This window comes from Bison bison, unplaced genomic scaffold (genome assembly GCF_000754665.1).
Source record: "Bison bison bison isolate TAMUID 2011002044 unplaced genomic scaffold, Bison_UMD1.0 scf7180017864374, whole genome shotgun sequence".
In the NCBI taxonomy this organism is placed as follows: domain Eukaryota; kingdom Metazoa; phylum Chordata; class Mammalia; order Artiodactyla; family Bovidae; genus Bison; species Bison bison.
In genome coordinates this window covers 1,150,678-1,173,530 of record NW_011494946.1, presented here as the reverse complement: position 1 = coordinate 1,173,530, position 22,853 = coordinate 1,150,678, and the positions used below count along the sequence as shown (strand labels likewise).

Genomic DNA, 22,853 nt, shown 5'->3' with positions numbered 1-22,853 from the left:
GAGATCAAATTGCCAACATCTGCTGGATCATGGAAAAAGCAAGAGAGTTCCAGAAAAACATCTATTTCTGCTTTATTGACTATGCCAAAGCCTTTGACTGTGTGGATCACACAAACTGTGGAAAATTCTGAAAGAGATGGGAATACCAGACCACTTGACCTGCCTCTTGAGAAATCCGTATGCAGGTCAGGAAGCAACAGTTAGAACTGGACATGGAACAACAGACTGGTTCCAAATAGGAAAAGGAGTACGTTGATGCTGTATATTGTCACCCTGCTTATTTAACTTCTATGCAGAGTACATCATAAGAAACGCTGGGCTGGAAGAAGCACGAGCTGGAATCAAGATTGCTGGGGGAAATATCAATAACCTCAGATATGCAGATGACACCACCCTTATGGCAGAAAGTGAAGAGGTACTAAAAAGCCTCTTGATGAAAGTGAAAGAGGAAATTGAAAAAGTCGGCTTAAAGCTCAACATTCAGAAAGTGAAGATCATGGCATCTGGTCCCATCACTTCATGGGAAATAGATGGGGAAACAGTGTAAGACTTTATTTTTGGGGGCTCCAAAATCACTGCAGATGGTGACTGCAGCCATGAAATTAAAAGATACTTACTCCTTGGAAGGAAAGTTATGACCAACCTAGATAGCATATTCAAAAGCAGAGACATTACTTTGCCAACAAAGGTCTGTCTAGTCAAGGCTATGGTTTTTCCTGTGGTCATGTATGGATGTGAGAGTTGGACTGTGAAGGAAGCTGAACACCGAAGAATTGATGCTTTTGAACTGTGGTGTTGGAGAAGACTCCTGAGAGTCCCTTGGACAGCAAGGAGATCCAACCAGTCCTTTCTAAGGGAGATCAGTCCTGGGTGTTCTTTGGAAGGAATGATGCTGAAGCTGAAACTCCAGTACTTTGGCCACCTCATGCGGAGTTGACTCATTGGAAAACACTCTGATGCTGGGAGGGATTGGGGGCAGGAGGAGAAGGGGACGACAGAGGATGAGATGGCTGGATGGCATCACCGACTGGATGGACGTGAGTTGAGTGAACTCCGGGAGTTGGTGATGGACAGGGAGACCTGGCATGTTGCAGTTCATGGGTTTGCAAGGAGTTGGACATGACTGAGCGACTGAACTCAACTGAGGCATATTTAGAAATGGTCTTCAAACTTGCTGGCATTTTCATCCAGTCAAATATTATTACAAAAGCCTTATTCCTTGCTTTTTTTTTTTTTTTTTACTGTTTTAAATACAGAATTGCAACCAGTTGTCATAAAAGATTTAAGATTTCCATGTCACGTTTTAGAAAGATTCATTTATAGAGGCACTCAAACTCTGTTATTTTAAAGCATGAGTAACCAACTCAATGGACATGAGTTTGAGCAAGATCCGGGAGATGGTGAAGGACAGGGAAGGACAGGGAAGCCTGGTGTGCTGCAGTCCATGGGTCGCAAAGAGGGGGACACAACTGAGTGACTGAACAAGAACAAATGAGAAAAGGAGTTTTAATTTGAAAGCTGAGGCTGATCCCCTGCAAGGATGATTTTCATACCCTATTGACTGAAAGATTAGATTCTCAAACATATGCCATTTTTAAAAGTAGTAAAGAAAACACCTCCTAATTCCAATATTTCGTAAGTCCTTCCTTACCAAACCTGTAATTTAGTACTCAACACAAAGTATACATGTGAGAATTTAATATTAACGTAATGTAGTGGAGTTTCTACAGCACAGAAAAATAAGAACCCAACTTCTGTATTTCCATGGACACTAATGTTCCCATGTTTTTTGTTTATTTTGTATTTCTTTTTTTTTTTTGACATCTTTTTTAATAGGATTCCTTGCTTTTGAATCATGTCATTCTCTTCCTTTCCTCCTTGTTTTTCTTTATCCCCTGCCTGCATATTTAATCTAACAAATATTTATTCAGTATCTCATCGGACCAGGTACTTTGTATCCCAAGAGATACAAAGGTGAGTGCATAAACCATGATTTTGGCCTTGCCTTTGTGTCTGCAAATTTAAGTGAGACTGCAGGTGTGAAAAGTGTTATGAACTATAAAGTGCTATATAAGGCTCCATAGAAGTATAGGTAGATGCAGAAGTGGTTCAGTTTAAATTTGGGGTACAGATTTAACGTTTTAAAATTAGCTCTAAAAGCTTTCTGATTGTTGCCTTCAGTACTGAGTATTAAAGTAGAGATAATTTTGCTATTGCAAAAGAAGTCTCCTCAAAGAAAGAACTGTTTTACTAATGAAATTTTGGTTTAACTTTAAAGCTGCAAACATTTCAGGGAATTTATTAAGTATTAGCATGCTTTTTCTTGTAGTTTGTGTGTATGCTTATGTGTATGCAAAGATCCAATGAGACAGTATGTGTGAAAGTGTTTTAAAAACTGTGAAGTGCTATATAAATGTAAGGTGCTGTTATTGTGAAGGGAGAGGATGTCAAGAGTGGAATTTGCATAGGGAGGGTGCAGAGTCAGGTTTCTGTGGCCGTACTGGGACAGGAAAAGACAGTAGAGTAAGTTTAAGAAAAATTAGGACTTCCTATATGGTATATTTGGAAGCACACTAGAATGGACCCCATTTCCAAAAATATCTTTTTGTCTATAAGCTCCTATGGCATTTGAAATTCAGCTAGGGACATTGTTTTGCTTGTTGCTAATAGTAGGTGATAGAAGCGACTCTTGAGAGTCCCTTGGACTTCAAGGAGATCCAACCAGTCCGTCCTAAAGGATGTAAGTCCTGGGTGTTCATTGGAAGGACTGATGCTAAAGCTGAAACTCCAATACTTTGGCCACCTCATGCAAAGAGTTGACTCATTGGAAAAGACCCTGATGCTCGGAGGGATTGGGGGCAGGAGGAGAAGGGGACGACAGAGGATGAGATGGCTGGATGGCATCACCAACTCTATGGACATGAGTTTGAATGAACTCCGGGAGTTGGTGATGGACAGGGAGGCCTGGCGTGCTGCAATTCATGGGGTCGCAAGGAGTTGGACATGACTGAGGACTGAACTGAGCTGAAATAGTAGTTAATAGCATACATTCAAAAGTAGTCTTTTTATAATGCTAGGGTTTAACATTTGAAAGCAGTTTGCTGTATTTTTATTAGTTCATGATAACACATTGAGCTAGGTCTTGGTGGTGGTATTTTTATCTTCATCATCTTTGTCCCTTTTTTTATTAATGAGGGAGTAAGGATCGGCAGTTGAATAAAATATTTATCCCATAATCAATGTGTGACAGACTTAACCCAGACCAGTTTATTCCAACCCATCTTGCAGGTTAAAGCCCTGTTTGTTAAGCAACTATTAGACACAGAGAATTCCAAAATCTGACAGTCCAGTCTCTTTACAGGGCTCCCATGCATTGGTTGAAGAGGCCAACATTATGCGTTGGAAACAGTTAGGGAAGGTCATAGACAGTGTTTGATTTAAAGTATTAAATTGCCTGGAAAGAGCTTTACTAATTTGGATAAGGAAGAAAGCAGTATGGGTTGGTTTAGGTCAGGAAATGCTTTGTTAAGAGGTGGGATTGTCCAGTTACTTAAAAAAGGTAAAAAAAGAGTAGAAGGCCATTTCAGGGTAGTAAAGCATTATGAAGAAAGCCATCATAACTGAAAGTGATGGTAAAATTAATGACGTGATATGTTTTCAGGCAAAATACCGGTCATTTCTATAATCAAATGTTTTCCCTGAGCCTCACCAGCTGTGGGAACACTTGAATCCTCTCTTGCCAGCTGGAGTCACCCCCACGCCTTTTCTCTGCTTTCATCACCTACCCTGGCACCCACTTACGAGCTGCTGCCTGACCTCCTGCAGTTCCAAGGCTCAGTGTGTTCCCTCCTCATCTGGTTGTGAAGGGAAGCCTTTCCCACCATATTCTGCCTTTTCAGAAGGAATCCCATGGCAGAACTTCTTTTTTTTTTTTTTTTTTGGTGGCAGAACTTCTTGGCTCTGGCCGTATAGGCTTTTCCCCCCTTGACTCCCATAGGGCTCTTCTTCAAGGCACATTGGAGCTGACAAAGCAGATGCATGAGAGGTGGGCTCATATCTCATCTATTCTCCATCCCCATCAGAGACCCTCTCTTCAGACATTTGCTCTGTTGTTTGACAGTGAAGCCTCTGTTACCCTCTTTGTATTAGTACAGTTCATCATATGGATACGATGCAATGTTTTACCTTGCACTACAAAAGTGAAAGGGAGAGATATTCCATCTGCCTAATAATTCCCCAGGAGCCAGAGCATGGCATGTAACTCAAGCTTAGCCAATCAGATACTGGAGTCTGAGACCCTGATTTTGGAGCAAGACATCCAGGAGAGAAGAGTGAGTTAGGAACTATGATGACTATGAAAGTGTTAGTCACTCAGTCGTGTCCAACCCTCGGGGACCCCATGGACTGTAGCCCATTAGGTGTCTCTGTCCATGGAATTCTCCAGGCAAGGATACTGGACTGGGCAGCCGTTCCTTTCTACAGGGGATCTTCCTGACCCAGGGATCGAACCCAGGTCTCCTGCACTGCAGGCAGATTCTTTGCCATCTGAGCCACCAGGGAAGCCCATGATGACTATAACAAGGTTCAGTTTTGGTGCCAGCGGTTTATAGCAGTGGTGATTCCTTTGCAGAGGCACCAATCTTATAATTGCTTCCTTGGTCCTCCAGCTCCCATATTCCCTGAGTCCTACTCTTTTTTCAATTTGCATCTTTCTCTTGCTTTCTTGCAGATTCTGCCACACCTGATATTGTTCTAGCAAATGTTATAAAGATAGAAAATTAGAGAATGTTCATTTGCTTTAAAAAAATATTTAGCTCAAGTTAGTTTATTTTATTTTTATTTTTTGCATCAATGCACTCTGACTCAAAGCAAAAGACACCGTTGCAGATTTGGCTTATTGGGCCATGCTGACTTTTCTTTTCTTGTGCAGATTCTCCCCAGGAGACCCCCAGTCAGCCGTTTGTTAAGCTGTCATCTTCCTCTACCTGCAGAAATGGTGTACTTGCAAATGCCTAAACCTCATGAATACAAGCTCTGCTTCTTTCCTGAATTTTCCAGCTCACATGTATATTGAGAAAATGATTAGGTACTATTTGAGTCGTGAGGAGAGGGAAAGGACTACCTATTTCCATGTGTTAGGAATTTTGGATTCTTATTCTGGTCCAGTTATCACCGATATTCTCAGTTAATGATCACACCAGTGTCATCAAATGGACACAGCGGAAGACTTTGAAATTTAAAAAAAAAAAAAAATACTGAATTTCTTCAGTGGAAAACTAGGAACACTTAAGAAATGCATCCCTCCTGGTTATCTGATAATTTTCAGATAATTGTCTTTGAGCCATCTTTAATTGTCTTTGAGCCATCTGCAACTCTGTAAGCTGTGGGTCACTAATAGCAATGCAAACGATTCTTGTCTACAGATGTACAAATACATTATTTCCTGGTGAGGTGAAATTTGCTTTCTTTGCCCGCTGCTGAAGAAGCCAGGTTTTTATTCTATTTCTAAGTTTATTTTAGCATTTTTTGCTGCTTTTGTCTGTGGTTCTTTGAGCTAGTTTTAGCATCTGTCTCATCAATTAATAAATTAAATATTGTCTTGGACACCTGCATACTGTAAATTCGCATGACAGATTTTATCTTGTAAAATAGTGATCCTTTAACAATCTCAGTTTATGAACTAGGAAATATTACACTTTTGGCCCCTAGTGCTAATGAGTGGCAGGGGTAAAATTTAAGACCAGATTTTCCAACTTCAAATTCAACAATCTTTTTACAAGAAAGAAGGGAGAAGTAAAACAAGCATCTTATCACTTCTGCCCCTGTAAATTTAGTGTTTTCATGAGCTTCCTCCTTCCAGTGTCTTTGTCCTTTATTTTGCTTTACAAACTGCTGATCATTACTATTCTGAAATGCTGCTTTATTCCTTTCTCTTTGGCCATTTGTCTCAATGGCTTCTAGGGTCAGTTAGAATATTTTGAGCTATGGACTTTGGAATTTAATCCTCCCCATTCTAAGAACTGACCCACTGGAAAAAAAAACAAAAAACAAAACCCTGATAATGGGAAACACTGAAAGCAAAAGGAGAAGGGGACCACGGAGGATGACGAGATGGTTAGACAGTATCAGCGCCTCAGTGGACTTGAATTTAAGCAAGCTCTGGGAGACAGTGAAGGACAGCGGGGCCTGGCCGTGCTGCCATCCACGGGGTTGCAGAGTCAGACACAACTTAGCGACTAACAGCGTCATCTCGCCCACGTATCCTCCAACGTTATCTTACAGGCAGCATGCCTCGTATTTACTCATCTTTGTCTCCTCTGTTGTGAGACCTTCCCCGAAATCCAGTAAATCCTAAAAAGTCACTTCCAGTCGAAGTTCATTTGTCCAGTGAAGTTTTCCTGCGTCTGTCTGTCATGGAGTCATTGTCCTCTCCTCTAAAGTTGTATTAAGAGCATGTGTCTGTCCAGCCATTTGACAGTCAGTCTTGTGATTGTTTAGGGGCATGCGGGCATTTACGAATCATGACTTTAGAGGCAATATGGGGCAGTAGGTAAGAATATGGGCTTTAGAGTGAGGCTGCCTGACTCCACATTTCAGCTCTGCCGCTTCCTCCTTCTGCAACCTTAGGAAAGCCATATAACTTCCCAGCAGTTTGGTTTCTTCACTTCTAAGAGGATAATGAGATGTCCTAATTAGATTATTGTGATGATTACCTGTGCTAGTACATGCTGAGTGCTTATATGAATACTTTGGGTCCAAAATAAGTGTTGTATAAAACTTTAAGATTATTATTGACATTATTACTGCTTTACTTATTCTTGACCTATTTTCTGGGTGGAATTTAAAATTATTTGAGAAAAAAATGTTTTTCAGAAAGTTTTTTATAGTGCTTGTCACAAATTTGATGCTTGGTATATTTGAAATTTGGTATAGGGGAAACTGTCAAAGGTTTTTGAATAGGGTTTTATATGTCAAAAGCAGCATTTAGACACCATGCAGCAAGGTATTGAATCAGCGGTTAATTCAGTAATTACAAACAGGTGATAGCTTTTTATTCATTTCTAATTAATAAATGTTTTTTCAGTATTCACCATGTGCCAGACATAGAGATCAATCATAGAGATTCAGAGCGAACAAGTAACTCTTCCAGTCTTTAAGGCACTTAGCATCCCGTATAGGAAAATTAGTAAGTACATGAACATGAAGTCTTATTTCCACACTGTATAAAGTGTTACTGACCAGGGTTCTTGGCCTTTCCCGTTCAGTGAAAGAGGAGAGTGAAAAAGTTGGCTTAAAGCTCAACATTCAGAAAATGAAGATCATGGCATCTGGTCCCGTCACTTCATGGCAAATAGATGGGGAAACAGTGGAAACAGTGTCAGACTTTATTTTTGGGGACTCCAAAATCACTGCAGATGGTGACTGCAGCCATGAAATTAAAAGACGCTTACTCCTTGGAAGGAAAGTTATGACCAACCTAGATAGCATATTCAAAAGCTGAGATATTACTTTGCCAACAAAGGTCCTTCTAGTCAAGGCTATGGGTTTTCCAGTGGTCATGTATGGATGTGAGAGTTGGACTGTGAAGAAAGCTGAGTGCCGAAGAATTGATGCTTTTGAACTGCGGTGTTGGAGAATACTCTTGAGAGTCCCTTGGACTACAAGGAGATCCAACCAGTCCATCCTGAAGGAGATCAGCCCTGGGAGTTCTTTGGAAGGAATGATGCGAAAGCTGAAACTCCAGTACTTTGGCCACCTCATGGGAAGAGTTGACTCATTGGAAAAGACTGATGGTGGGAGGGATTGGGGGCAGGAGGAGAAGGGGACGACAGAGGATGAGATGGCTGGATGGCATCACTGACTCGATGGATGTGAGTCTGAGTGAACTTCGGGAATTGGTGATGGACAGGGAGGCCTGGTGTGCTGCGATTCATGGGGTCGCAAAGAGTCAGACACGACTGAGCAACTGAACTGAACTGAATCATCAGAATGTTGTAAGAGGCCAGATGAGAAATTCAGGCAAGGCTTTATTGGGGCCCTTTCTGCCGTAAAGGTTCCCTTTCTTGCTTCCTGAGGGGGAGGCAAGCTAGTCCCTTACAAGGGATGAGCATAGGGGTGTGTCCAGGGGTTGGGCTGGGGGCTCAGGTGATCTGCCCGCCCCTTAGGTGGTGCTGAGTGCAGGGGGCAGGCACAGGACTCTGCTCTTATCCCCAACACCTTGCTTTTGCTCCCGCACTTCATGAAAATCATGAAGTGTCGACTGAGCTTTTTCAGTCTTTTTGTATCTTGTCCATAACATGTCCCAGCTGCACATGTACACAGTTACTTTTAGTCCCTTACAGTTTGTTTGTATTCTGTTGCTCTGGGAAATGTTTGTCCACATGTAAGCGCTGCAGCAAAGGCCCCAGCCCATCTCAGCAGGGTATGTGTAAGCACAGGAGACAGTGGGAAGCAAAGGCAGGGACAGAATTGGCTTCCTCAAGGAGGTGATTCTTGAGTCAACCATAAATAGAAGGCCTTGGAAGGTAAAGGTGTGGGAGTGTTCTAGCAAGTAGGCAAATCTGTAGAGGCCAGACCAACATGGTGGCCTACGGAACTGCAAGAAGATAAGTCTTGACTATGGCACAAATAAAGCTGGAGAAGTAATAGGGCTCCATTGCCCTGGGTCGGGGAGATCCCCTGGAGAAGAAAATGGCAACCCATTCCAGTACTCTTGCCTGGAAAATTCCATGGATGGAGGAGCCTGGTGGGCCACAGTCCTTGGGGCCGTAGGGTCGGACACAACTGAGTGACATTACTCACTCACTATTGCCATAAAAATAGCTTAGACCTTTTCCTGTGGCCAATAGAGAATGTGTGGAGATCTGAATCTCTATAATAAATGATCAAGAAGATTTATAAACTATTGTGATTCTAAATTATGCTTAATTTTACTATTACAGAAGTAAAGAAGCACTGTATGAGCACAGTGTGACCCCTCAACACAGTATCCCGAACAGTAAGAACAACGGGTGCTCATCCCCACTCTCCAATGGTGTTTGCATTGTGTTCCTAACAGGGAAATACACCACGTTTGTGTTTTAGGGTAGCTCTTAGAATGTAGAGTCCCAAGAAGTATGTAGAATCCCAAGTAGTTTTCAAGATAAATTAGCTGAATCATTAAGAACGAGGGGTCTGCAGAAATGAGGCATGTTTCAGAAAATATAGAAGGGAGAGAGATAGGATGAGAGGGGCCCCCCAGCAAGGCCACTACTTGGAAGAGCCCTAAGTTGTTACCAAGCCCGTAACTGCTCGCCCCACGACAGGCCAGTGAACCGAGGGATGTGTTGGGGCACGGAACAGTGACTGTATTTGGAAAGCCAGCAGACCAAGAATGTAGCATCCTGAAGGACCATCTTGCCTGAGTTAGAATTTAGGCTTCCTTTATACTCAAAGGGCAGGAGTTGTTGCAAACAGAAGTTCTTACAGGTGTCCACGTAGGTCTGTTCATGATATTACTATAAAACTCCAACAAGACAATGGTTATTTTCTGTTACACAACTTTTTATCTCTATATGAATGGAAATGTGCTATTCATATCTTTGAAAATAGCCCTTGATAATGGACTATTCTGTGTATTTCAGGCTATAGGCAAAATTCTTAACTTGTAGCAAATGCAATAGAATACAGAGGTTAAAGTAAAATAAATAGATCCAATATGGAATCAGACTTGTTCTTCCCTATTGCAGAGTCACCAAGACCTTAGAGCAGTCACTGGTGGCAGATGATCACGTAATCACGTAATGAAGACTCGCTGGCTGATCAACATTTGCCTATTATTGATTTCCTATTCCTGCTACTGATATTCCTATTATTGGCCTCATGTTTATGGCAGAAAGTCATAAAATAGGAAATGCTGTGGGAAGGGAAAGCTTGACATTTTGAAAGCTGTCTTCACTCCTCTCTCAAATGTTTAACTTCCACCATGCTGCGTGTGCCTGCATGTGTTGTCTTGCATCATCCTGCTAATGTATTAAGTCTGATAGTTGTTCATCGCTAATCAGGGTGAAATAAATCATGTTATGTGTTGAACTGAGCTAAATTCTACCCTCTCTTTATTCATCTGACAGGGTGGTTTTAGAACAGTAAGTTCTACAAATGTCAGTGCACAAACAAACCTTCATTACAGAAGCAATTCACTAATATTGCATAAATCATGATAAGAAACAAAGGATACTGCATCCTAAGAGGCAAACTTTTCAATCATCTAACAAAAGAATACTCCCTCAAATTTGTAAATATGTATTCTCAGCTTGCAATGTTAAAAGTAGCTGCTGGATAAAAATTGTTATTCATACGATTCATGCAGAAGTGTGCCTAAAGTCATTAGTTTCTGGAAACAGTTCACGTATATATTATGTATTTATAAACATACATAAAATTTAAAAATTATGTTCATAAATATACATATATATATGTATTTGAAACTCTCAATAGTGAATGCTGAAAGTTTCTAACTATCAGGAACTGTCTCTTATCCTCATAAGAAAGGCTGTATTCAGTAAAATATGCAAGTCAGTGAGAGTCTTATTGACAAACAGCAGATGTGGTGATAAGGCAAAGTCCTGTGTGATGTAATAATACTGTTTCTATTTAAAGAGTGAGTAGTCAGGCTTCCCTGGTGGCTGCCGATGCAGGATACATCAGTTCAAGCCCTGACCTGGGAGGGTCCCACATGCTGCAGAGCACCTGAGCCCGCGCCCCACAAGTATCAGGCCTGTGCTCTAGTGCCCGGGGACCACTGCTGCTGAGTCCATGGCCACGACTGGGGGCCCGCCAGCCACGCTTCACAGTGACAGGAGTCACTGCCGTGAGAAGCGGAGCACGGCTAGAGAGGAGCCGCTGCTCACTGCAGCCGGAGGAAAGCCCATGCAGCAACAAAGACCCAGCACAGCCAAAAATCAACCAATCAATCAATCAACCGATATATTAATTAATTTTTTAAAAAATGAGTAGACCTGTCTATTCCGATGAACTTGGTTTTATTCAGCTAATTTCATGAGTGTTGTTGTTCATTTGCTCGTCATGTCCAGCTCTTTGTGACCTCGTGGACTGCAGCACGCCAGGCCTCCCTGTCCCTCACTATCTCCCGGAATCTGCCCAGGTTAATGACCACTGAATCCGTGATGCCATCCAGCCATCTCATCCTCTGTCGCTGTCTTCTCCTTCTGCCTTCACTCTTTCTCAGCATCAAGGTTTTTTCCAATGAATTGGCTGTTTGCATCAGGTGGCCAAAGTATTGGAGCCTCAGCTTCAGCATCAGTCCCTCCAGTGAACATTCAGGGCTGATTTCATGATCTAGAGCGGCAATTAACAATGAAGGTGTTCAGAGTAGGATCTCTTAAAAAACTATTTTACTATAAACTCTCACATGAATACTTTAGTATATATTCTTATTGTGGGACTGAGGAATATAATATCTTGTTCAATGCATTACTAAGGCTTCTTATTTTTTTAACAGCTAGTTAATCAAATTATTCCTTACATTTTTCCAGAAACTAATTTGAAACCTCTTTCAAAGATACAAGTAACTGATTAAAAATAAAATCAGTTCCCCAGACTCATTCGTGGTTGCCTAGGGGGATAGGAGGGGAGGGATGGACTCGGAATTTGGGGTTACTAGATACAGACTATTACCTATAGAATGGGTAAGCAACAGAGTCATAGCATAGCACAGGGAACTATCTAATCTCCTGTGATAAATGATAATAAAAAAGAATATCTATTAAAAAAGTATATATATATAAAACTGAGTCACTTTGCTCTTCAGCAGAAATTAGGACAACATTATAAATCAATTATACTTCAATAAAATAATATGAAATCAGTTTCCATATTAAAATAAAAACTAAACAAAAAGATGAGTGAAATAAATAAAAGTAGAAAATAAGATTAAGCCCCAAGGATCAGCCTGACAGAAAAGACCATCTTGAGAGTTCGATAAATGTGGTTCAAAATTATATCCAGATCATATATTAGGCACAAATAACTTTTAGGCTTTTATTTTTTTTAGATATTTATTTCTAAAGATGACTTGGGAATAATTAATAATGACCTATTTAATGAATAAACTTTACTAAAATCTTATATTCTGAAAAAAATTGTGTCTGTCTTAAAATTCACTGAAAACGTAAACAATCTGGCACCCGGGAAAGCTGCACATTTTTGTCACACAGACAGTTGAGTTTCCCACTTCGTTTCCTCTCTGGAAGAATGAGTAAATGGCGAGGTATGATCCGTGTTATACTTAGCTCGTGATCCTTTTCAGTTTTACTTACGGTTTTTAGGCTTTTAAAGTAATGTCACTTCAGCTTCATCTTTATCAACTAGTTATTTTTGTAGGTTTGATTTAACCCTGCAGTATGTACTAATGTGGGGCTTCCCTTGTGCTTCAGCTGATAAAGAATCGGCCTGCAATGCAGGAGACCTGGGTTCAATTCCTGGGTTGGGAAGATCCCCTGGAGAAGGGATAGGCTACCCACTCCAGTATTTTTGGGCTTCCCTGGTGGCTCAGATGGTAAATCTACCTGCAATACTGGAGACGTGGGTTTGATCCCTGCGTTGGAAAGATCCCCTGGAGGAGGGCATGGCAAGCTACTCCAGTGTTCTTGCCTGGAGAATCCCATGGACAGAGGAGCCTGGTGGGCTACGGTTCATGGGGTTGCAGAGTTGGACACGACTGAGCGACTAAGCACAGCACAGCATGTATGTGATGTTACTCTGTGTAAACAGTAGTTTGGCATTTTGTGAAGAGGCAAAGACTGAGCAGTTTCGCCTGTGTTGTAGATCTCGAGCAGCAGTCGACTTTTCCATGTAGAACCCGGGAGCAGGAGATTCAGAGTCGAATCTCTTCTCCTTCCCCACTCCTGGTTACCAGTCGCTTGAAATACGTAAATTAGTAGAACTTGCTTAAGGGCAGAAAGGCAAGCCCCATGCCTACTCACTGGAACTCAGCTTTGATATGTAAGCTCCCTTCCCCACCCTTCCAGAGTCCACACGTTCCCATTCCAAAACTGATTTAAAGACATTTTTAACATAATGATGGAACTTGGTGGGCACCATGGCAACTTTACAGTGAGTTTTGTTTTGACCTTCAGCTACATTTTTCAGCTTTGTGAGGCACCTTGTCATCAAAGACAACGGCCAGCAGTGTGACCCACGAGACAGCGGACCCTGTTCCATGAGCTCTCGTGAATTCACTGGGATTCTCAGCACTCTGTGGTCAAGAAATCTGATGTGGAGACAGTCTTCTCAAAATATGGCAAACTGTGGGCTTCTCTGTTCATAAGGGCCTTGCCTTCGTTCACTGTGTTAATGAGAGATGTGCCCGCGCTGCTGTGGCAGGAGAGGATGGCAGGATGACGGCTGGTTTTAGATTCTAATCTGGCCGCAGAGCCAGAATTGAACCCAGGAAAAGCCGGTGTGAAGTAACATGCAGTGGAGATGCAGCTCCTCTTTTACTTGGACTGTGACTTTCATGGGCCTTACAGTGACAGGAGGTGCAGTTATCTTGCACAGTTTCTTCTCTTCCTATTCTTCTCGCTGTAGTGCCCTCAGAACGCCAGCGTGCATCAAGAATCGCCTCACAAAGGAGCAACAGCTGCTTTGATTCTAAGAGCATTTGGTGGGGATCTTCTCCTAAGTCTGGAAAGTAGAAAGGAGATGACCATCAGACCCTTAAGTTGGAATTGACCTAGATGAAACAAAAAGTGGATTCTCTGCTGGAAAGCCTAGAAAAAACTGAAAAGGAACAGAGCAAGCAAGGAGCAGAGATGAAGGATGAAGCGTCAGAAGGGGAGCAGAGCAGCAGAAGAGAGATGAGACTCATGTGAAGATGGAGTCTGAAGATGACTCTGCGGAGAGGGGGGACCACTGGGTGATGATGGTGATGACGACAGAGCGGCGACCGCTGGACGTGACCACGGATGATGGGGAGGAGGCTGGAAAGTGGAGAATGACCACGGAGAGAGCGTTAGCAGCGAGAGTGACTCTTGCGTACATGGTGGGGTTTGGAAACCTTGTCCCATTTTTCTTTACTAGGCGCTTGTCTAGGACCAACATTTTCACCAGATCCTCTCCCCGGGCACTTTCAGAACACACTCACTGTTCTCCCCATCCTAGTCCTTCCGTGACCATCAGTGCATCCTGCCCTGCGCCCGGTCCCATTTCATTTCCTTCCTTCCGTGACCATCAGTGCATCCTGCCCTGCCCCGGTCCCATTTCATTTCCTTCCTTCCGTGACCATCAGTGCATCCTGCCCTGCACCCGATCCCATTTCCATTTCCTTCCTTCCGTGACCATCAGTGCATCCTGCCCTGTGCCCGATCCCATTTCATTTCCTTCCTTCCGTGACCATCAGTGCATCCTGCCCTGCGCCCGGTCCCATTTCCATTTCCTTCCATGCTCCTAGTAGTTACATTAAGTCTTAACCGGTGATTTTTGCTTTGAATTTTGATACCTCTTTAAGACATAACAGCAAAGAGGATAATATGGTTTCTATCAACCATCTCCAAAATAATCTCCTGTTATGCAGGGAGTGCAGTTCTTCCCATTCATACAGTAGTTCCGTAGTTGCTTCCCTGACTACAAAGATGATCTTCTTAGTTGATTAGCACCTCAGACTGGCTTTGAGTTAGAGGTGTGTGTGTCAACCCCACCTAACAGAGCTGTGTGGGCTTGCTCAGCACAGATGGAACAATGTATTTTTTCAGATGCATCCTCTAGAAAACTAAGCAGTGTAACAGACTGAAGATTTGTTTTCTAAAGTTGATACTGTGCGTTATTTTTGTGAACAGACTCATGTTTGGGATGTGTTTTTGTTTTTTTTTTTTCCCCCGTCAAAATACACGAGTCCTTAATTGGGAGAAAACAAAACAAAAAACAAATAGTAGTTTGCCCTATAAGTTAAAAACAATAAACAAACAACTCTGAAAAGCTACTTTCCCAAACCATTAACTTGCACATTGAAATTTCATTGTTGAAATTCTTTCCCTAAAGTTGTGCTGTTTAATCAACTTTTTTACCCTTAGGTTACACACAATAGGACTTCCCTGTAGCTCAAATGGTAAAGAATCTGCCTGCGATGCAGGAGACCAAGGTTTGATCCCTGGGTCGGGAAGATCCCTTGGAGGAGGGAATGGCAACCCACTCCAGTATTCCTGCCTGGAGAATTCCTTGGACAGAGGAGCCTGGTGGGCTACAGTCCATGGGGTTGCAAGGAGTAGGACTAACACGCATACAGACAATAGGTGTCTCGAATAGCTTCAAGAATGTAAGCAAAAATATAATTAGCAATTATTCTCTTAAAAATATATATTACATACCCACATGCTGGTAACAATGTTTTTATTACAATGCATTTAATTCCTCTCCAGTTCTGTGTTTCCATCTAATTAGTTTTCAAAATTTTAAATTCCACAAGTATTGTTTAAGGGCCAGTTAATGTTCCATTGTGTTATTTAATCTTAAATTCTCTCCCCTGAGGATATTAGCATGTTTGTTTTGCAGATAAGAAAATTAGCAGTGTTAAAGGATTGTAGTAAGTGACAGGGAGGTAAAGGTTTTTAACACTTGTAGCTAGGTTGGTAAAGAATCTGCCTTCAGTGCAGGAGACCTGGTTAGATCCCTGGGTTGGGAAGATCCCCTGGAGAAGGAAATGGCAACCTACTCCAGTATCCTTGCCTGGAAAACCTCATGGACAGAGGAGCCTGGTGGGTTGCAGTCCATGGGGTCGCAAAGAATCAGGCAGGACATCGTCTAACGCTTCACTTCACACTTTGAAATAGCATCCCACCAGCTGCTACAATTAGCACAATTCCTCACAGTTTGTCCTTACTGGATCCCCTGTTCAAATCTCAGTTTTTATGTCAACACTTGTAGGCCACACACCTTAATTCAGTCTTTTGGGGCCTTAAAGAGCTATGCCCCCTAATACCATCTATTTAGTTCTCAGTACAAGACAGAATAAGTCCAGGATATCTGAACTCTCCCGCATCAAAACACAAGTTTTCTCCTTACTAGGTTCCATTCTATTTTCCCTTTAAATGCTTCACTTAGATTGTTGCTTGGGATAACAAATTGATTGCTTTTACACAAGGCCATTGGATGTTAATTTATGTTTCTGGGAAAACAATTCATTAAAATTCCTTTCTCTTCTAAAACAAAAGGAACTGGGAGGTCAATCGGTAGGGTTTGATGGATGGGTGCATCAGTAATTTTGAAGATAAAAACTGACAGTATCAATTTCATTAACATGTATCCTGTGCCGAATTAGTAAATTAAGATAATTGGGTAAAAAGAAAAAAGTGTCTTTCTTGAGTTACAGGTGGAAGTGCGAGCAGGCTTCCTGAGAAGGGTGACCATATGTCCATGCTCTGCCTACGGCAGTCCCGGCTCGTGCCTGCTGTGCTGTTACTCACTTTAGTTTAACATCTATCCAGACCTTTTAAGGACATGATTTTATTATTTATTTTATGAAGATGAGCTGGGTTGTGTCTGACAGATTTTTGCTTGGCTCGTAGCTTCTGCCATAATCTGGTCTAGTGTTTGTGAGGCCCAGATGCAATGAAGCACCAGGTGCAATGAAACTTCTGGTTAAATGTGAAAGACAGTGACCAGCCTGTCTCTCTATTCCCAGTACTTTCCAGCTTCAGCTTCTCTTCAAAGCCTGCATGCATTGTGCTTGCTATAACAGAAAGCTCTCTGACCTCAAGACGAGGTACAGCAAACTCCTTCTCTGACAGATTCACAAAGCTGCCAGGACACAGGAAATGGGGAAATTTTGTTTGTGGTTTGATAACTGTGTACAGAAAACACCAGTGGCTAATCACGTTCCTAGAGAGTAGTCTATAGTCTTCTGTCACTTATCGTATGGTTTATGTCTGTATGCATACAGCTGTTTACATGGTTCGAAAAGCTTTTTTATTTTTGAATTAAGCCCCTTTTGCAGAGGAAAATATGAAATGGTTGTTTAATGAGATGTTAGGTACCAGATTTGCAGTTCTTTTAAATATGTAACTTGTACAAGAAGTTTGTTGATATTTCCAATCCATTATGGAGCCTGTATATGTGTCACTAACCAGGGGACCAGCAGAAGATGCAGACTTGCTGAAGAAGTACCAGAGGCCTCTTCAAATTCTGTTTGCTTCAAAATTAGTTAGAAATTTAGAGTCAAAGTAATCATAAGAATGGAGTGGTGAAAATATTCATATTTTGAAAAGCGGACAAACTAATTATTACAGACAATACTTGCAAATAGGAATATATTGAATTAGATCCGAACAAAAGGAAAAACTAAACAAATGACAGAGCTCAGCTGGTATAAAAGACTTAATTTTGGAATTTTGGAATTGCATTTTGAAATATCTTGAATTATGGGAAATTACTCCTTGGAAGGAAAATTATGACCAACCTAGATAGCATATTCAAAAGCAGAGACATTACTTTGCCAACAAAGGTCCTTCTAGTCAAGGCTACGGTTTTTCCTGTGGTCATGTATGGATGTGAGAGTTGGACTGTGAAGAAAGCTGAGCGCCAAAGAATTCATGCTTTTGCACTGTGGTGTTGGAGAAGACTCTTGAGAGTCCCTTGGACTGCAAGGACATCCAACCAGTCCATTCTAGAGATCAGTCCTGGGTGTTCTTTGGAAGGAATGATGCTAAAACTGAAACTCCAGTACTTAGGTCACCTCATGCGAAGAGTTGACTCATTGGAAAAGACTCTGATGCTGGGAAGATTGGGGGCAAGAGGAGAAGGGGACGACAGAGGATGAGATGGCTGGATGGCATCACTGACTCGATGGACGTGAGTCTGAGTGAACTCCGGGAGTTGGTGATGGACAGGGAGGCCTGGTGTGCTGCAATTCATGGGGTCGCAAAGAGTCGGACACGACTGATCGACTGAACTGAACTGAACTGATACAAACTATTAATACTACATTTAGAGTGGGCAGACAACAAGGCCCTACTGTATAGCACATGAAGCTATATCCAAACTCTTGAGATAAACCATAATAGAAAAGAATATTAAAAAAATAAATGTATATATATGTAAAACAGAGTAACTTTGCTATAAGCAGAGATTGGTACAACACTGTAAATCAAACATACTTCAATAAATAAAATTATGGTGTAACAAAAAAAGAGCCAACTGAACTGTCCGTGATTTTTATGTATTATTTATAAACTGCATTTTGGAAGATGTCTGCAGGTAATTTTACAGAAAAAAGAAAAAATAGAACCATATAGAAAAGTGCATTTTCCAAATAATACTATGAATCAGAATCTGTTTAAAGTTACTAAATATGTGCATAAATAATTTTCTGCTTATGTTGTTTCTAAACATATTTCTCTTGATAAAATTCTATAGAGCTTTACAAGGCTTAAAAAAATTCCTAACTACTTCAGTGTATATTTTCTACAGTCAAAAATAGTCTCTGATAAAATCAGTACAGCTATCAAAATCTGGAAATGAAGTATTTTGGTGTCCTGTACTGCATGAGAAATGTGCTATTTTTATTTTTTCAAAAATTTTATTTGGAAAATTGTTACTGAATGTTTAATGCTATTTAATGCTTCACCAGTATATTGTTTATTTGTCTTCATGATTGATTTATTTATTCTTGGCTGCCACAGGTCTTTGTGGCTGTGTGTGGGCTTTCTCTAGGTGCAGCGAGTAGGGGCTGCTCTTTGCTGCACTGCATGGGCTTCTCACGGCTATGGCCCCTCTTGTTGCAGAGCAGAGACTCGGGCTCATGGGCTTCAGTTGCTGAGGCTCTTGGGCCCTCGAGTGGGGTCTCAATAGTTGTGGTGCATGGGCTGAGTTGCTCCACAGCGTATGGAATCCTCCCAGACCAAGGATCGGACCCTTATCCCCTGCACTGGCAGGCGGACTCTTACCCACTGACCATCAGGGAAGCCACTTCACCAGGATGTTAAAACATAGCTGTCCATAGTTAGTTAGACAGTGTAAAATTAAATAATTTAGTTATTTTTATTGCTCCCATGGACTGTTAAATATACTGTGATTTGCATGATAAATTATATGGCTTCTTGCTCATGTCTCAAGGATATATGGAAGTTGACCAGATAAAAGCAGGGAGGAGAGGGAGTTCCAGGAACTTGATTCTACTTGAGGCTGCTACTCTCTGTTCTGTGTCTCCTCTTTGTCATTAGCGTTTGCCTTGGAAATGGAATTCCACCAGCTACCAAGGCTGTGGAGACCACCTCTCTCTAAAATGGGACAGTTTTAGAGGTGGCTGGACAGATGCCTTCAAAGATGTCAAGTACCAGTTGTCTTGAAATTGTAAATTGATAGTTTTAAGCTATGGCACCCTATTCTACAAATAAAGCATTCTAAAGAGGATTAAAAAAATAATCCCGTATTATGACACAAGTGATTGTCAGATTTTCTTTCCTTTTAAAATTCATAATTTGGGTAAAATAATTTTTAAAATATTTAATAAAAACATTTTTAACTGCTTGAGAGGACGAATTGGTATTGGGTAGGAGAGTCATACGCAACTGTCAGTGGGGAACTGGGAGAGGTCTTCACTTCAGGAATTATAAATGCAATCAAGTTGCTTTAATGAACGTCAAACATAATGAAATGTTCATTGAAATGCTCCGAATTCTTTGCACTTGGTCTTCTTAAGGCTTGTCAAAATGAAGGACAACTGTATAATGTGTATACAAGTAGAACAAATAATGGGGTACTGTAAGTGTTTCCTAGCTCTATGAGCAAGTAGATGGCCTAAAGAGATCAAAAGAGAGATCAAGAGAAGATGGCATTTGATCTATCCATCCACTCTTCTCTCTGCCCATCCCCCTACCCACCACTCAGTTACTCGTATGTTCAACTAATAGTTAATGGGTGCATACTTTTGACACATTTCCTTGGCAAAGAATTTTAAAAAAAACCTCACCCTGATCTTAAGCTTTCAGTCTAATGCAGGGATTCAAATCGAGTAGATATATTTCAGTGTGGCTAGGAGATTTCTGCTTATATGCTAATACCTTGGAGCGAGATGAGTTATTTTCTGAGAACTTAGATATTTAATATCTTAATAGTTACACTTCATGCTAGTAAAATGCTCATCCTTGGGTAAATATAATCTGCACTTAACTTTTCTATTTCATTTAAACAAATTTTTAAAGTATCTAGCAATTGTTTGGAGAAGGCAATGGCACCCCACTCCAGTACTCTTGCCTGGAAAATCCCATGGATGGAGGAGCCTGGTAGGCTGCAGTCCATGGGGTTGCTAAGAGTCAGATACGCTGAGCATCTTCACTTTCACTTTTCACTTTCATGCATTGGAGAAGGAAATGGCAACCCACTCCAGTGTTCTTGCCTGGAGAATCCCAGGGACAGGGGAGCCTGGTGGGCTGCCGTCTGTGGGGTCGCACAGAGTCGGACACGACTGAAGCGACTTAGCAGCAGCAGCAGCAACTGTTTTATTTATTTATTGGCCATGTGTCAGGAAGCATTTAACAGGAGGCTTCCTGTGTGCTGTTTTGGATCTGTCATGAATCCTCTGTTCCTTATTCCTGAATATTCAGAAATTAAGAGGAGTGGCAAACCACTCCCGGGGCTGAGAAATGCATGCACTTCCTTTGTTAGTTTTTCCATACCGTGATAAGTAGCTATTTACGACCCTCTTCCTTTTTATGAACCATACGGTAAAAGTGATTATTTACAACCCTCTCTCTTTGATATGGATTGCCTTATGTTTCCTTGATAATTTGTAAGTCTGGACTTTTGATTTTTATATTTGCTGAACAAAGCTACCTTGTAAGACAGTATATACACCCACACGATGTTAAATAAAATACCCTTGTTCCATCAGAGCTTGGGCCCCTGTGTCTTTCTTTCTTTCTCTTTGTCTTTCTTTCTCTCTCTCTCAGACTAATTCTTTGGAGTGCAGAAGCCCACTGAGCTCACTTTCTTACCTGGGCTTGCAAGACCCTCACAAGAGGGTGCCCTGTGCCTATTTGAAACAGTGCAAGCCCCATGTCAAGGACTTTATTGGTTTTATGCATAAACCAAAAAATATCAGCCTCTTTCTCTCTCTTTTACTTTCTTATCGTCAACTCTGGACAACCAGGTTCCAGTCCATTAAAAGACCTCAACAGCTATGCATATGAGATCTTAGTTCCCCAGTCATGGATTGAACCCAAGTCCATTGTGTTGGAAGCACAGAGTCTTAACCACTGGATCTCCAGGGAAATCCTCATTTAAACAAATTTTTATTGATTACTTATGACATGGGCACAAGAGTACAGAGAAATCTGGTAAAACAACATCCTTGAACATGAACAAAGAGGGTGTAATAATGATAGTCATAATTTGAAACTCACCCTGCTCATGCTCTGGGAAGACAGAGAAGGGGCACCTCATATGACCCTGGCCTGAGAGCTGGGGAGGGGGAGAAAGTGTCAGGAAAGACTTCTGGGGAGAGTCTTTAAGAATGCATGGAAATTAACCATGTAAGAGAAGGAATCCAATTGCCAGCATCCGTTGGATCATGGAAAAAGCAAGAGTTCCAGAAAAACAGCTACTTTTCCTTTACTGACTACACCAAAGCCGTTGACTGTGGACGACAAGAAACCATGGAAAACTCTTCAAGAGAAGGGAATACCAGGCCACTTTACCTGCCTCCTGAGAAATCTGTATGCAGGTCAGGAAGCAACAGTTAGAACTGGACATGGAACAACAGACTGGTTCCAAATAGGAAAAGGAGTATGTCAAGGCTGTGTATTGTCACCCTGCTCATTTAACTCATACACAGAGTGCATCATGGGAAACGCGGGTGGGAGGAAGCACTGAGGAGAGTTCCCTGTGCTGTTCAGACAGTTCCCATCACTTACCTGTTTTATGCAGAGTAGTGCGTATAGGTCAATCCCAGTTCATCCACTTCCCCTTTCCCCTTTTGGTGACCATAATTTGTTCTCTATGTCTGTTTCTCTATTTCTGCTTTGCAAATAGGTTCATCTATTTTTTTAGATTCCGCATGTTTGCATTAATATACCTTGTTTGTTTTTCTCTTTCTCACTTATGCTTCTCTCTGTATGACTCTAGGTCCATTCATGTCGCTGCAAATGGCACAATTTGTTCCCTTTTGTGTCTGAGTGATATTCCACTGTTATCACACCACATCTTTATCCATTCCTCTGTGGACATTTAGATAGCTTCCATTGGCTATTGTAAATAGTGGTGTTGTGAACATTGGGGTGCATATATCTTTGGGAGTTGTTATTTTTTTCCCCAGATATATGCCCAGGAGGTTGGTTTTTTGAGGTGGGAATTCAAGATGCCTGAATTACCTCCAGGCTGATTGGTCTGGCAGACAAACGAATGTGCAAACCTGAAACTCCGTGAAGAAGTTGGTCTTCAAGGGAGCATTTGAGGTTAACTAACACGAGGATGGAGTTGTATAGACACACAGCAAGGCAGTTGACAATGGAACCTTTGAGAATGTACAGAAATAGAGGAATAGAAATCAGGAGAGAAACGATCAAAGACGAGGAATGGTCAGGGGTGAGAGATGAGCTCGTGAGGTGTGATAGCGCATCTGCCAAAGAAACTTTTCAGGAAGGAAGCTGTCTTAGTAACAGTGCTGCACAAAGGCATGCTCAGGTATGAATGAGAAGTTCGCCTGGGCATGGCGGTTAGTGGGAGAGAAACACGTAGGACTTAAGTGGAGGCAGTGCTGTTCTTCTCTGCAAACTTGATGGCTGGCTGCTCAAAAAAATGTTTGTGAGATGAGTGAAAGAATAAACAAGTAAATTACACTGATTTATACTGAATAAAGAACCTTT

At 41.5% G+C, this 22,853-nt stretch overlaps 1 protein-coding gene and 1 pseudogene across 1 annotated transcript in view; both read left to right on the top strand.

Moving 5' to 3' along the window:
• KCNH8 (potassium voltage-gated channel, subfamily H (eag-related), member 8) overlaps positions 1–22,853 on the top strand; it is a 492,651-nt gene that overhangs the window by 77,171 nt on the left and 392,627 nt on the right. The gene's annotated exons all lie outside the window — the stretch shown is intronic.
• The window catches only part of LOC105000747, a 55,542-nt pseudogene continuing 44,949 nt past the window's right edge, over positions 12,261–22,853 (top strand).